The 14,158-nt window shown below is 40.1% G+C and overlaps 2 protein-coding genes and 1 long non-coding RNA gene across 3 annotated transcripts in view; 1 reads left to right on the top strand and 2 right to left on the bottom strand.

Moving 5' to 3' along the window:
* Nucleotides 1-14,158, top strand: part of LOC310731884 (uncharacterized protein) — a 421,718-nt gene that overhangs the window by 37,844 nt on the left and 369,716 nt on the right. The gene's annotated exons all lie outside the window — the stretch shown is intronic.
* The window catches only part of fam107b (family with sequence similarity 107 member B), a 40,430-nt gene that overhangs the window by 12,427 nt on the left and 13,845 nt on the right, over nt 1-14,158 (bottom strand). The window lies entirely within an intron of this gene.
* Nucleotides 8,553-12,288, bottom strand: LOC310731921. Its single transcript, XR_014535316.1, has 3 exons — nt 10,666-12,288; nt 8,949-10,594; nt 8,553-8,766 (listed from the first exon to the last, which is right to left on the bottom strand). It is a non-coding gene; the product is annotated as an uncharacterized lncRNA (long non-coding RNA).

Raw genomic sequence — 14,158 nt, 5'->3', positions numbered from 1 at the left:
TCGTTATAACAGGTGTTAACTTTGTAACAGGTGTCCTGACCCATTTCATGGCCCCTGCTGTCAAATGCCTTCCTACACGTGCCTGTAATGATGAAAATCTATAAAAGCAGGTAGACGTATGCAAAGCTTTTTCCCCCCTAACATGTACTTCCGTGATTCCATCTGCTGGTGCTGTGAACAGATGCTGCTTGTGTGAATGTCTTCGTGACACTACAACTTTTTATGTTCACAACGTTACAGCATGAAAAAAAGTCTAGCCTATGTGTTATGGACTACAACTTTCAACTGTCAATTAACAGCTCTCTCGTACCACAAACATCATCATCCAATGGGAAGGTCTAGTTTAGCACATGAAGCCAGCCTCAGCCTGCTAACTCCAGGGAAGTATAGGAGGATCTGCCTCGTTCCACAAACATGAGCCCATAGGTGCTGACAAAGAGTGTTGCTGTGATTGACAGGGGACAGAATGTCATCCTTCCCATTCAGACAGTATGGGCAATTTTGCGTTTTCCACAAAGGTCTGTGGCTTCTTTGGGATCTGACCACACTCTCTCCTGATGACAGGATAAAAACTTTTCTGTTGCACCACCCAGGATCTGTATATAACTGCATTTAAAAGGCCTGTGCACAGTTTACTGTAATAAAGTTTTTTATTACAGAGAGTTACAAAAAAAAAAAAAAAAAAAGTCCTAACTGTCCAGACAGACTTCCAGAAACATTCTGCCAAATCAAGCATGCACTTGATTCATCTCCAGACAAAAGGGTCACAATGTTTCATAATTGTAAAAAAAAAAAAAAAAAAAGATTGAGATATATATACAGTGAGGAAAATAAGTATTTAAACACTCTGCTATTTTGCAAGTTCTCCCACTTAGAAATCATGGAGGGGTCTAAAATTGTCATCGTAGGTGCATGTCCACTGTGAGAGACATAATCTAAAAAAAAAATCCAGAAATCACAATGTATGATTTTTTAACTATTTATTTGTATGATACAGCTGCAAATAAGTATTTGAACACCTCAGAAAGTCAATGTTAATATTTGGTACAGTAGCCTTTGTTTGCAATTACAGAGGTCAAACGTTTCCTGTAGTTTTTCACCAGGTTTGCACACACTGCAGGAGGGATTTTGGCCCACTCCTCCACACAGATCTTCTCTAGATCAGTCAGGTTTCTGGCCTGTCGCTGAGAAACACGGAGTTTGAGCTCCCTCCAAAGATTCTTTATTGGGTTTAGGTCTGGAGACTGGCTAGGCCACGCCAGAACCTTGATATGCTTCTTACAGAGCCACTCCTTGGTTATCCTGGCTGTGTGCGTCAGGTCATTGTCATGTTGGAAGACCCAGCCTCGACCCATCTTCAATGCTCTAACTGAGGGAAGGAGGTTGTTCCCCAAAATCTCGCAATACATGGCCTAGGAAACTTAAGACGTGCCTGGACATGTGCTGGTTTAAGCAGGGAAACCTTCCGTGCCATGCATGATTTCAAACCATGACGTCTTAGTGTATTACCAACAGTAACCTTGGAAACGGTGGTCCCAGCTCTTTTCAGGTCATTGACCAGCTCCTCCCGTGTATTTCTGGGCTGATTTCTCACCTTCCTTAGGATCATTGAGACCCCACGAGGTGAGATCTTGCATGGAGCCCCAGTCCGAGGGAGATTGACAGTCATGTTTAGCTTCTTCCATTTTCTAATGATTGCTCCAACAGTGGACCTTTTTTCACCAAGCTGCTTGGCAATTTCCCTGTAGCCCTTTCCAGCCTTGAGGAGGTGTACAATTTTGTCTCTAGTGTCTTTGGACAGCTCTTTGGTCTTGGCCATGTTAGTAGTTGGATTCTTACTGATTGTATGGGGTGGACAGGTGTCTTTATGCAGCTAACGACCTCAAACAGGTGCATCTAGTTTAGGATAATAAATGTAGTGGAGGTGGACATTTTAAAGGCAGACTAACAGGTCTTTGAGGGTCAGAATTCTAGCTGATAGACAGGTGTTCAAATACTTATTTGCAGCTGTATCATACAAATAAATAGTTTAAAATCATATATTGTGATTTCTGGATTTTTTTTTTTAGATTATGTCTCTCACAGTGGACATGCACCTACGATGACAATTTCAGACCCCCCCATGATTTCTAAGTGGGAGAACTTGCAAAATAGCAGGGTGTTCAAATACTTATTTTCCTCACTGTATGAGCCCACTTGAGCATTTTCCCCTAGTCTACAGTTTTCCATGATTCATTACAGAGGAAGTAAAGGACACTGTGAAGTAAATTTTAAACACCACTTAAAATCAGTTGAACTTGACTTGGACTGCCTGTTCTATTCTACCTGCACTATTTGCACGTTGCTACTTTTTGCACTTCTGGTAGATATCAAACTGCATTTCGTTGCTGTGTAACTGTACAATGCAATGACAAAGTTCTGTCTGTCTGTCTGTCTGTCTGTCTGTCCGTCCGTCCCAGAACCAACATGCTGTCATAAAACAATGCAGTTTTAAATGCAGAAAAAAGCCATGTCTGCTCTGTTACTCTAAAACCACCATTCCAACATGTGAATTCATGAATGTGAATTGCCCACATTCACAAATTACCACTGTATGTGTTTTCTGTATTCCTTGGAACTGTGACAGAGTCCACATTGATGTGCCTGCTGGTAAAATCCAAACCACCTGATCTCCTTAAAAAACAAGGTCAAATTCAAGGCTCATTGGTTTGTGTGCACCAGAAGAACACTTGGCTGCTTTGTGTTTGCAAAAAATCTAAAAGGAGGTACTTATTTATTACCAAGTATGCGTATTGGCTTTAAATCCTAACCTGGCACCAGAATTTATTTATTATTTATTATTTCATGCTGTGAATGTGCGCGTTTGAAAACGCAGATCTTGCATGGAACATGCACATCATACCATGTTTCACATACACTATCTAGGCATAATTTTAAGGTTAAACAACCATGATATTCATATGTGCTTGCTGAACATCCCATTTTACATTTAGTCCCTGTTCGCTGTTATAATAACCTCTTGTAAAGATTTGTGCTCCATCCGCCACAAGCTCATTAGTAAAGTCAGGCAATGATGTAGGTAAAGGAGGCCTGGGGTGCAGTCAGCATTCCAAATCATCCCAAAGGTATTCAGAAGGGTTCAGGGTAAAGCACTCCCACCCATGTAAACCAAATCTTTATAGATCTCACTAAGCATTGTCATGCTGGAACAGGTTTGGGGGTCTGTTAGTTTAGGTGACGGGAAAATGTAATGTTAATGCAAGAACCACATATGGTTGGAAAAGTCAGGTGTCGAAATACTTTTGTCTATATAGCATAACTTTCGAATCAGTATTTGCTGATATCCAGAGCAAGAGATCAGTTACATGAGATATAACATTATACATCCCATGTTCATCATTTTCTTTTTTTAAAGATTTGTTGATGTAGAAGTCAAGGGACATAATAATAATAATAATAATAATAATAATAATAATAATAATAATAATAATAATAATAATAATAATAATAATAATAATCTTGTTAGTGGAACTAAGTGTGTTGCATTAGAGGAAGCAAATGTACAAAGCATTTAAGAAACTTGAGCCTATTGCAAAATAATGTGTTTGTTTCTGTTTAGCAAAGGCACTATGTCTGTGTGCATACTTCCTCAAAGCTATTGTAGCATCTTTCTACATGTAATGATTTGCCTGGAAATTGTGATTTTCATGCTGGAAACGGAACAAACTTACTGCCCTAGGAAAAGAAAAACAGGTGACTTTTTATAAGATAATGATTTATGCTATTTGTCAAACACATGACAAACAGTGCACTGTGATTTCCAATTACATATTCTGTCCTGTGTGTCAGATTCATATCAGTAAACCATCATATTTTAATAAATCCTTTCCAAAAATTGCGTGAACCTGGAGATTCTAACCTGTTCCAGCATGGCAATGCCCCTGTACACAAAGCCAGCTCCATGAATATTTGGTTTACATGGGTTGGAGTGGAAGATCTTAAGTGGCCTGCAATAGAGCTCTGACCTAAAGCCTATTAAACACCTTTGGGACAAATTGAAACGCTGACTGCACCCCAGACGTCTTCACCCTACATCAGTGCCTGACTTTACAAACACCCTTGTTGCTGAATGGGCACAAATCTCAATAACACACTCCAAAATCCAGAGGGACATCTTCACCGGAGGGATGAATGTTATCATAACAGCAAGTGGAGATTAAATGTGGAATGGGATATTGAAAAGTTAAATCTTATGGTCAGGGGTCTAAAAACCTTTGCCGCTATATTGTATTAATGGTCAGACAGACAGAAATTTGTGGTATATGCGGAATAAAATCCTTCAGTACATGCTGTTATGTCAAGTCTGGAGCAGTGACTTTGCATCTGGTTCGAATCTCAGTCCCCTTACCACTGATGATTTAAAACAGTGCATCCCAAGTGGTTCCTTGCTTCCTAGCTTTAAATAAAGTCTTAAACTGAAATACTGCCACCCTAATTCCCAACCCACACACTCGCATACACCGTAGCCTAAAAAATCATAAAACAAGCACAAACACGCCAATATCGATCCAGGTTTCAGAATAAAGGCTGATTTTGGTAGAGCACTCTTAGTGCTGGTCCCAAGCCCGGATAAATGGGGAGGGTTGCGTTAGAAAGGGCATCCAGCATAAAACGTGCCAAATCGAACACGCGGATACGGATGATCCGCTGTGGTGACCCTAATGGGAGAAGCCGAAAGAAAGAAAGTTTTTTGGTAGAGGCAAATTTTTAACACTGCACTTTGCTTTAAAACATCAATAAAGCGTTTCTTTACATCAATCATTCAGTGCTCACTTTTTTTCTGTCCAAACCTTTCTCTAACTCAAGCTTGTAACCAAAATAATGGAACTTACCCACAAAGAGCAAAGTACAGTACAGGCTCTTAAACATTAATACACCTCTGAGATATCACAGTCCACTTTGGGATCTCACAAGCATACTAGTTCACACTATTCTCCACTAAATATCAATAATGATTACAAAATGGTCAGTCACTAAAAAACAGTGCATTGAAAAATACACAGAAAACAGTGCACTATAAAGTAAACAAGTTGTGATTTGACACATAGCACGAGTTGCTCCCATAGCATTGCGTCACTCCTTACACCAGAACATGCTAGGACCTGCAACTCAATGGAGACTTGACATCCTAGTGGAACACATAAGAATCCTTAGTGAGGAAACAAAAATAAAAAGGAAATATCTCCAGTGCGTGTTTAAGCACAGAAGAAACAGCATTCCAGACACATTATAATTTATGATTAAAGGGGGGATAAAATTGCCAGCCAGGATAGAATAAAAAGCTACTACCTGTCCTGTCTTGCCCATAGACTAATCAGAGCATGTACGATTCAGGCATTTTTTTTTTTGGCCCACAGACATTATGGGCTGTCTATAAATGGTCGCACTCACTTTCACAACCAGGCCTTTACTGGTGTGTAATATGTTAAAAAAACTATTGCCATAACCAAAAAAAACTAAAGCAAGCCACTTCCTCCGCTTCAGTCACTTGCTTTACTGTAGTACTCAGCATATCTGGTCGTATTTCCAAAATAAGCAAAGGCCAGTGTAACAGAGATAACGATAAACTAGGGGTTTCCAATACATTATCTTGCTAGTATTTGCACTTCATGTAATTGTACATATAAAGACTTTGCCTCTATATAAACTTCGTATATGTTGATTCTGGGGGTAGGGCTTTTCTACTACCCTTTATGAGTACTGAACGAGTGACAAAACACCATGAGAATATAATGGATTACTTTACACATTCTACACATCTTGGACAATACTGGACAATAAGTTCACAAAGCATTATACTTTGCTAATATTAAACCTTCTGAAAAATAAATAAATAAACAAATAACTTACCAACAACATTAGAGTAACATTTTCATTTGAAGACACTTATCTGCACTGCTGTGCCAAACTGCTGTACTGGGGAAGTACAGTAAGGTTACTGTGGCTTTCTTTAACTTCCCCAACCCCCAAGTTCATTTCACTATGATGCATCACTGACCCAGAAACAAGAAAGTCCAGAGACAATTACTTATTATTAAAAAACTCATTAGAATAAAACATCTATGACTGTGACATCTATGGCAGGTTGAGGTCTACTGCTCCATTATGTGTTTTTGTGTGTGTGTGTGTGTGTGTGCTCTGCCAACACAGCAATGCCTAAATAGATTGAATAGACTGATGACCACACAATTTACGTCACAGTGCTGGAATGTGATGAACCTGCAGAGGCTCTTTATTGTGCTGCTGCCTAACAGCAGCCTGAGACGTGCAAACAATGACAAACACACACACACACACACACACACATCACTGCTTGGTAATGAGGGGGTTGGTATTAATTTTCAGAATTAATCCATTCAATTCAATTACAAACTGTGTGCATGTATATACACACAATATATCCATATATTGCAATGATGCAGATCACACACAGATCTGTTTACCTGACATTTAGCAACACATGGTTTCACGTCCTGGACCACTGTGTTTGGAGAACTATATCACTTTTAACCATAAGGTCAGAGGGTATGGCAACTGTTCAATAAGGGTCAGGTGTTTGCGAATGAGGGTGTGCATGTCCTCTGTAACAGCTGTGTACTGTAGAACAAAGGCTGCAGTATAGCAGACCTATAGAGTCTTTTCAGCTGTGCCAGGCACCTGTTACGTCACAAACGAGTTGTGCATACATCTGTGTGTGTGTGTGTATGTGTATGTGACAGAAATGGAAAAAGAGAAAGGAGGGGTAGAAGAAGATAAGAGAAAGTAGCTTTCAGGATTATATATGAGAGCATTTGAGTAAGTTTTATCCTATGCTCAGTGTTGATTAAATATCAAAGATTTTTGTAAAAGTGTTAAATACCATTCTGTGATTTGCCAAATGAGATCGCCAGAGAAATGTAAAGCGTTCCTCTCCGTCTTTTCGTCAAGACAGAGAGCTGTCGTGAACTGTCTAGTGTGTGGGTAAACCCCGGCGTGTGTGGGTGAGCCCCGTCTCTATTTCTTCCAGCGCAGAACCAGTGAGTTTGCTACGCGGAGCTCTAGCTGTGAGTGTATGTTTTCAGAGGCGGGAAAGTTTTCAGTGTAGAAGGTTTTGAGGTTTGTTTATAACATGCTGCATGACTTAGGTCTTATCAAGAGAAAGAGATAAACAAAAATAAAAAAAAAAAACCTGAAGAGGACTGTTTTTATAGGTTGTAATGACAGTAGAAACATGATTCACAGACACATACAGCATTAAAGGCAGGTATATGTGGATATAAAGTACAAATGCTTCATTATTTAATCAATACCAAATGTTCTACAAGAGGAATAGGATGCCTCAAGACATCTTGTTTCAAGAAACCCATCAGCTTCGCAGGGTGTGATGTTACACCACATCACACCACAAGGTCACTGATTATTTTATCATAACATCACACCCTGTCATATTTTATTCCTTTCTTGTTCTGGCCAAGACAGGACATCATCACCTCATCGTGGTCTTATAAGAAGAGAAAATCTGAGCTTTTTTTGTTGTGTCTGGGTGGACAGATAACAGTAATAGTTTCTCATTGGCTGCCCGAGAAGGATTAGCAGAGACCCTGAAAACACACGTGCATAAGTGCAAGTATGCGTGCGCACACACACTCGCACTTTAAACACAACTGTTCTCATTATCCAGACAGTGTGTGACTAAGCCATCAGACTGCTGAGCTGGCACTGTCCGTCAATACAGGCAGGTGGCGCATCAGCTCTCGCTCGCGCTCGCTCGCTCGCTCGCTCTCTCTCTCACACACACACACACACACACACACACACACACACACACACACACACACACACACACACACACACACACACACACACACACACACACACACACACTTTTAACTGCCACAAAATGTAATATTATTATTATAGAATGAAAAAACTGGCATAAATGCTTAGCTTGAGCAGTTTTATGTCCACAGCCTCTTCCAGCATGTGCTTATTTTTAGGCCCACACATTAAACTCAATCAGTACTTTCTCCATGAGCTTGGGAGGAAGTAAAAAAAAGAAAAAAAGAAAACAGCAGAGTAATATTTCTACTCATTTAAAAGCTATGGGCTGAATGAGGGAAAAAAAAAAAAAAAATCAATGTACACCACAAATCTCATGGCGGATCAATTACTCTTTGGACATACCCCTCACCCCCCCATACACACGCGCTCTCTCTCTCTCTCTCTCTCTCTCTCTCTCTGACACACACTTTACATTTGTGTATTTGTGTGCATCTTCCTGAATGCAGGTCAGATTAAGAAACGCGTGCATCATGCTGTATTAGTCCATATGAAACATCCGCCCCACAGTGATACAGGCGCATGAGCTCCTCCCCCTCCTCCATATTTCCCTCTGCCTCCAATCCCTCAAAGCTGTGGGATAGTGGGCACAGAGCGGTGCTTCTTTGTTTGTGGCAGAACAAAAACAACAAAGCGATGCTTCAGATGGAAATTATAATAGCGGCTCAATACTGTTTTTTTTTTCTTTTTTAGTTTTTGCCATGTGAATGCTGAGCTAAACACCAGATTAATGTGTCTCAGGGTGTTAAAGATTTCCACATACAAGCAACCATCTGAATGCAAGCTTGTTAAACATTTATTCCACACTACAACCCCAAATGAGACGTGTTGTTATAGGAAAATAATTTACAACAAAGTGATGTAATAAGATTCAAAGTTTCTATAAACCTCATTGTTGTTAAAATGTTAATACATGATCTGATGAGTCTGAAGCTGTTATTTATAATGGCAATTCTTGAACCGACTAATGAGTCCCAGTGATTCGATTGTAGCCCTTCCTCTTTGTAGCAAGTCGCAATTATGTTCAGTTCAAGTTAAAGTCTATCAAATATGAAATAAATATTTGTTACCATTTGCAGACAATTGTTATTGCGCTCTTTACTATAAAAATCAACAAAAGCTATCATTTGGCCAGGAATGCCCAAACTTTCGAATACAACCGCATCAGGAAAAGCACATTTATAAGCATTAAGACTACTTAGACTATTGAACTACTGCCATCTTTTGTTTGCGCCCTAGTCAACAGGATCAATGTTCTGAAAAAAAGCGCTTAAGAACAAGCTCACTTTCGCAATCTGCTTTCTAGTGCAATCATCCAATTAGAGCGTAGGGCTGAAAATGGAACAGAACAACTGTGCTACATGTCAAAATCTAGTCACTGGATGCTGAGGTCACTGTAGAAATCCATGGCAACTAGAAAACAAAGGAGGTAAACAAGCACCTCGTGCTTTCTAGTTTTACAAAAGGCAGAAGGATGCTGAGCTGCGACTGAATGCATAGGAAAAGTGTTAACCCCCAGCAGAGAGATTTGATCTCAGTTAAGTTTCTTTCTTAGAAATGACAGAGAGGAGTGAGAGAATTAACACCTCGAACCACAAGAGGAAGCAGAAAACAGTGAAAAGCTTAGACTGACTACAGAGGAAAGCCCATGTGACATAAGTGCAGATCAAGACCAATGTAGTGAAAATTCATTAAGAAGTGTTTCCTTATTGTAATTTAGTACATCATACCATCTACAAGAAATGTATTGTGGACAGCAGTGGTCTTCAACTAATCTTTCGTGACACCTTCAGCAACCAGCGATGAAGCCTTTAGAGGCTATTAATCAACTTCTTCATTTTCCTCAAATGATCAAGCTCCATGCTTTTGTTAGATCTGCAAAACATGAGGACTGTCCTTCTCAACTCGCACCACACATTTTAAATAGAGTTTCATATCAGGAGCCTGATCAATAAACACTGATTGGTGTTCCAGCAATCAAGTGTGTTGCCTCAAATTAATGCTTGAGGACCTTAATTTGGCCAGTAAGATTTAAGTTTATTAAAACACAAAAGAAAAAACAGGCAGACAAAAAAAAAAAAAAAAAAAAAAGAGAGTTCCTATACTACTATGTACAAATGTAGACATTGTGTTCTGGGAAGTGCTTTTTCCCCCCTTAATTATGTTAAAAGAGAATACACACCTTCCAAATGTTGTATACTCTTTAGTAGATCAATCTAATAAGCAAATACATACAGGTCCACACTTGAGACTTAAATGTGCAGTATGGACTACAGTCACTTGCTGACTCATGGGAATGTTTGTGTTGAGTGCTATAAGAGAATAAAGCAGTGATTCCAGCCATCAGAAGCATGGCTGCACAACTGTCCAAGCAATTACACCAATGACTGCATCAGTAACCTTCTCACTGTTCTTTGGTGACTAACAGATATCGGGGTATGATATAGGGTGGAATTTTGCTTAGTCATAGCAGGTGTCTGAGTAGTCATGACACTTGCTTCACAGCAAGTCATTTCATACAGCGGTTGAATCAAACAGGAAGGTCTGCTTGTTTTATATTTTGAATGAACAAGTACATATTCACTCAGACTTCTATGACAGTGTATCCTTATCAGGGCTGTGGTGGATTCAGGACATATACTGGGAACACTGTGTGTGAAGTATAATACAAACAGGATGAGGTAGCCTATCAAAGGACACTATACACACTTGTATACTCACACACACACACACACACACACACACACACACACACACACACACACACACACACACACACACACACACACACACACACACACACACACACCTACTGTTTTACACAAACAGTATGGGGAAGCACCTGAAGTACTTTGAGGAAAGACAGGCTGGAATGAACATGAAAACCCCATCAGCTAGGGAACCATGATGATGTGAGAAGGCAACACTACAAAATAGAAACTAATCCATATGGGCAAAAGAGGTGTGCTGGGGTAGATCACGGTTTCACTCTTCAACTATCCACCTACTGTGCACGATGCCAAAGCAGCAACATGTCAAGTTGCATGAGACTGTACAGAGATGACTGTTGGGTCCTGACTTTACTTCACAGGCAAGAACAGGTCCTGATTTCCCAATTCTCGCTCTTACTTTCTTCCTTTTTTCCTCATTTCTGCAGACCGCACGGGGTTGTGTACAAAGACAGAAAGGAAAGCCTGGAAGAGCTAGAGGAAGAAAGGGAGCACTCCAGAAAGAGAGTCGAAGGGGGGTGGAGGGAAACTAGTTCAAAGATCGCAAAACAGATGTAGGGCATTTGACGAAATACTCTCCAAATAGCAAACACATGTGGTCAGGATCTACCCCTCCCAGCCGTCCGTGTCTACACTACACTGAGGAAGTCACTCTGTTGTACTGCACTGTCTGATCATGGCAAGTTTGTAACATTTGAGCAATCTGGGAGTAAGACGAGTTGAAAGCCCTTAACTTTTCACTCAGCGAAAAGCGAAAGAACCTTATACTCTGATGTCTGTTTAACAGAGTAGTAGTAGAAAAGTGTTTTAAAAGACTGAAACTGTAAACTAATGGAAAATCTGACCTGCCCCTGTCAGATACTGCATAGTACATGACATGTTCTTTGATTCACTTGATCTACTGCTCCTTCTCCCACTGGTTCTTCTGAACTAAACCTAAAGCAGGCGTGTAATTTAGTGCACATGTCTTTACTATTCTCCATGTTGCCAATGAATATGCATATACCCAATAAATTGGCAAAGCATTGCATGAACATATACAGAGTGTTGTCCAGAACCCTGACATGTCAAGGTATCAGTTTTATGAGGCAAATTTGACTAACACCACATGGTCCAGAACAGTGCAATCCTTACAGTTTACTAACAAAAGCAAGCAATCTAATAGAACGACTCAAAGCATAAACGCACGCGCAAGTACAGATTTGTATATACATTTTGCTTTGCTTTTTTTTTAAACTATCGTTCCGGCTACAACCTCTTATCCTAGTCTTTCATCCTCTTGACTTCTTGTTTTGAAAGTTGGTGAGATGTTTTTCTTTTCTTAAAATCCCTCCGTGAAGAAAACGAAGTGAAAGCGCACGCGCGCCACGCAAGAGCATAAAAGATGCGCGTGCTGTTAAAGGAAATAAAAAAACCCTTTAATGCACCTACCTTATATTAATGTTTTTTTTGTTTTTTTTTTTACTTTAAAACACTTTGCGGTGGTCGAAGGAGCTCAGCTGGGCGGCGGGAGAAGCCGTGGAGGACGCATGAAGGTTTTTGTTTCTTGCACGCACTTCTCTCGGTTTTAGGTGTGTCTTCCTCTGGGTCCTGAAACAGTGCTGTAGTAAAAAAAACCCTCATAGAGCATGTAAAGGCATATTTAGGGCGGGGAGGCGGAATCAATGTGAGCGATGTAATCCAAAGACTCCGCCCATTTCTTTCAGCGCAAAGGGAAAACCCGAGCGCGCTGGGCGTGGCATAGCAGCGGTGGGCGGAGTCTCGAGGGGGCTCCCGAACACACGCACACACAAAAGGCTACATCTAAACCCGCACGTCTGACTACTACAGGATGTGCAAACATGGTACAGTGACTTTCCAGTAGCACCAAACTGGTTTTGTTACAATAATTATTATATTGGTATCATATCAAGTGTGTGTGAGAATAGTTTGTAGCTTTGTGACAGTCATTTTCTGCCTCTGTTTTGTTACTGACTGGTTAATCACATCTCCAGCGATTTCAGATCAGGCTCATAAATCCCTTCCCCCTCCACATCCACATCCCCATCCCTGCCTCCTCTTCTTCTTCTTCTTCTTCTTCTTCTTCTTCTTCTTCTTTTTCTTCTTCTTCTTCTTCTTCTTTTTCTTCTTCTTCTTCTTCTTCTTTTTCTTCTTCTTCTTCTTCTTCTTCTTCTTCTTCTTCTTCTTTTTCTTCTTCTTCTTCTTCTTCTTCTTCTTCTTCTTTTTCTTCTTCTTCTTCTTCTTCTTCTTCTTCTTCTTCTCTTCTTTTTCTTCTTCTTCTTCCCTGTGACTTAGTCACTGTGTGTAGCACGTGGTGAACGAGCTGAACAGGGAACAGGCTAGAGATGATGTGTCATGCACAAATTTCCTGTAAGCATCGTGAAGAGAGAGACTTCTGAAGAGAGAGCGACTGATAGAGAGAGAGGGAGAGAAATAAAGAGAGCATATGAGTGAGACAGTTTTGGAGGGCAAACATTTGAGATGGACAGAATGAAAGAGAGTGGGAGATGAACAAAAAGGCAGACAGAGTGAACAAATGTAAGAAAAAGACAGAAACACAGACAGAGTGAAAGAGAGTAAGAGATGGGTATAAAGACAGTGGACGAGAGGGAGAAAAAGACAGATAGCGTGAAAGAGAGTGAGAGATGGACAAAAATACAGTGAAAGAGAATGAAAGATCGAGAGAAATACAAAGTAAAAGAGTGGGACTGACAGAAAGACAGAGTGAAAGAGAATGAGAGAGACAGAAAGACAGACAGAGTAAAAGAGAGGGAGCGAGGGACAGAAAGAGAGAGTGAAAGAGAGGGATGGATAGAAAGAAAGAGATCTCACTCTTATTGTACAGCTGAATTGTCGTTATTGCTTCTTTAACCAAAACTGAAAATCATGAAAAGAAACTCTGTAGTTCTATCATTTTCTAAAAATATATTGTATAAAAAAACAGATTGTGGGATATTTGTATCCTACAGTGTATTATATCATGATCATATTCAGCCTTACACTTTATCTGTAGTATGTGAGATGAGCAAATGCAGTAGAAGGCTTTTTTGGAGCATTTAATAATCATGTAACATTTTTTATCTATCATAAAGATTTCAGTCAGACGCAGGGTGAGGTGTTATGGGAGATTAGACCTTTTAATAAAAAAACAATAATAATGAAGGCAAAGGTTTGGCATTGGGAGTTGTGTGTGTGTGTGTGTGTGTGTGTGTGTGTGTGTGTGTGTGTGTGTGTGTGTGTGTGTGTGTGTGTGTGTATATGAAATACACAAAAATAGGCCTGGTCATATAGTTGTGAGGGGATCCAGAGCCTCCAAGCACTCACATGTCCATACATGTGAGTGCTCACATGTATAGAAATATACACTGTACAATGTTCACTGTATATTTGAGGAAACCAGGCACCCAGGAAGAAACCAATGCATACACACCTGGTGAACTACTGACACAAACAGGCACCTATAAGCTGTCAACACAACCCTTTGCACTATCAAACTGCTATTGCTACTATATATTACAAGAAACAATTTTCTTTCATTCTTGTTTTATCCT

Source organism: Silurus aristotelis (assembly GCF_946808225.1).
Source record: "Silurus aristotelis genome assembly, chromosome: 10".
Taxonomy (NCBI): Eukaryota; Metazoa; Chordata; class Actinopteri; order Siluriformes; family Siluridae; genus Silurus; species Silurus aristotelis.
This window is presented reverse-complemented; position numbering and strand designations above follow the sequence as displayed.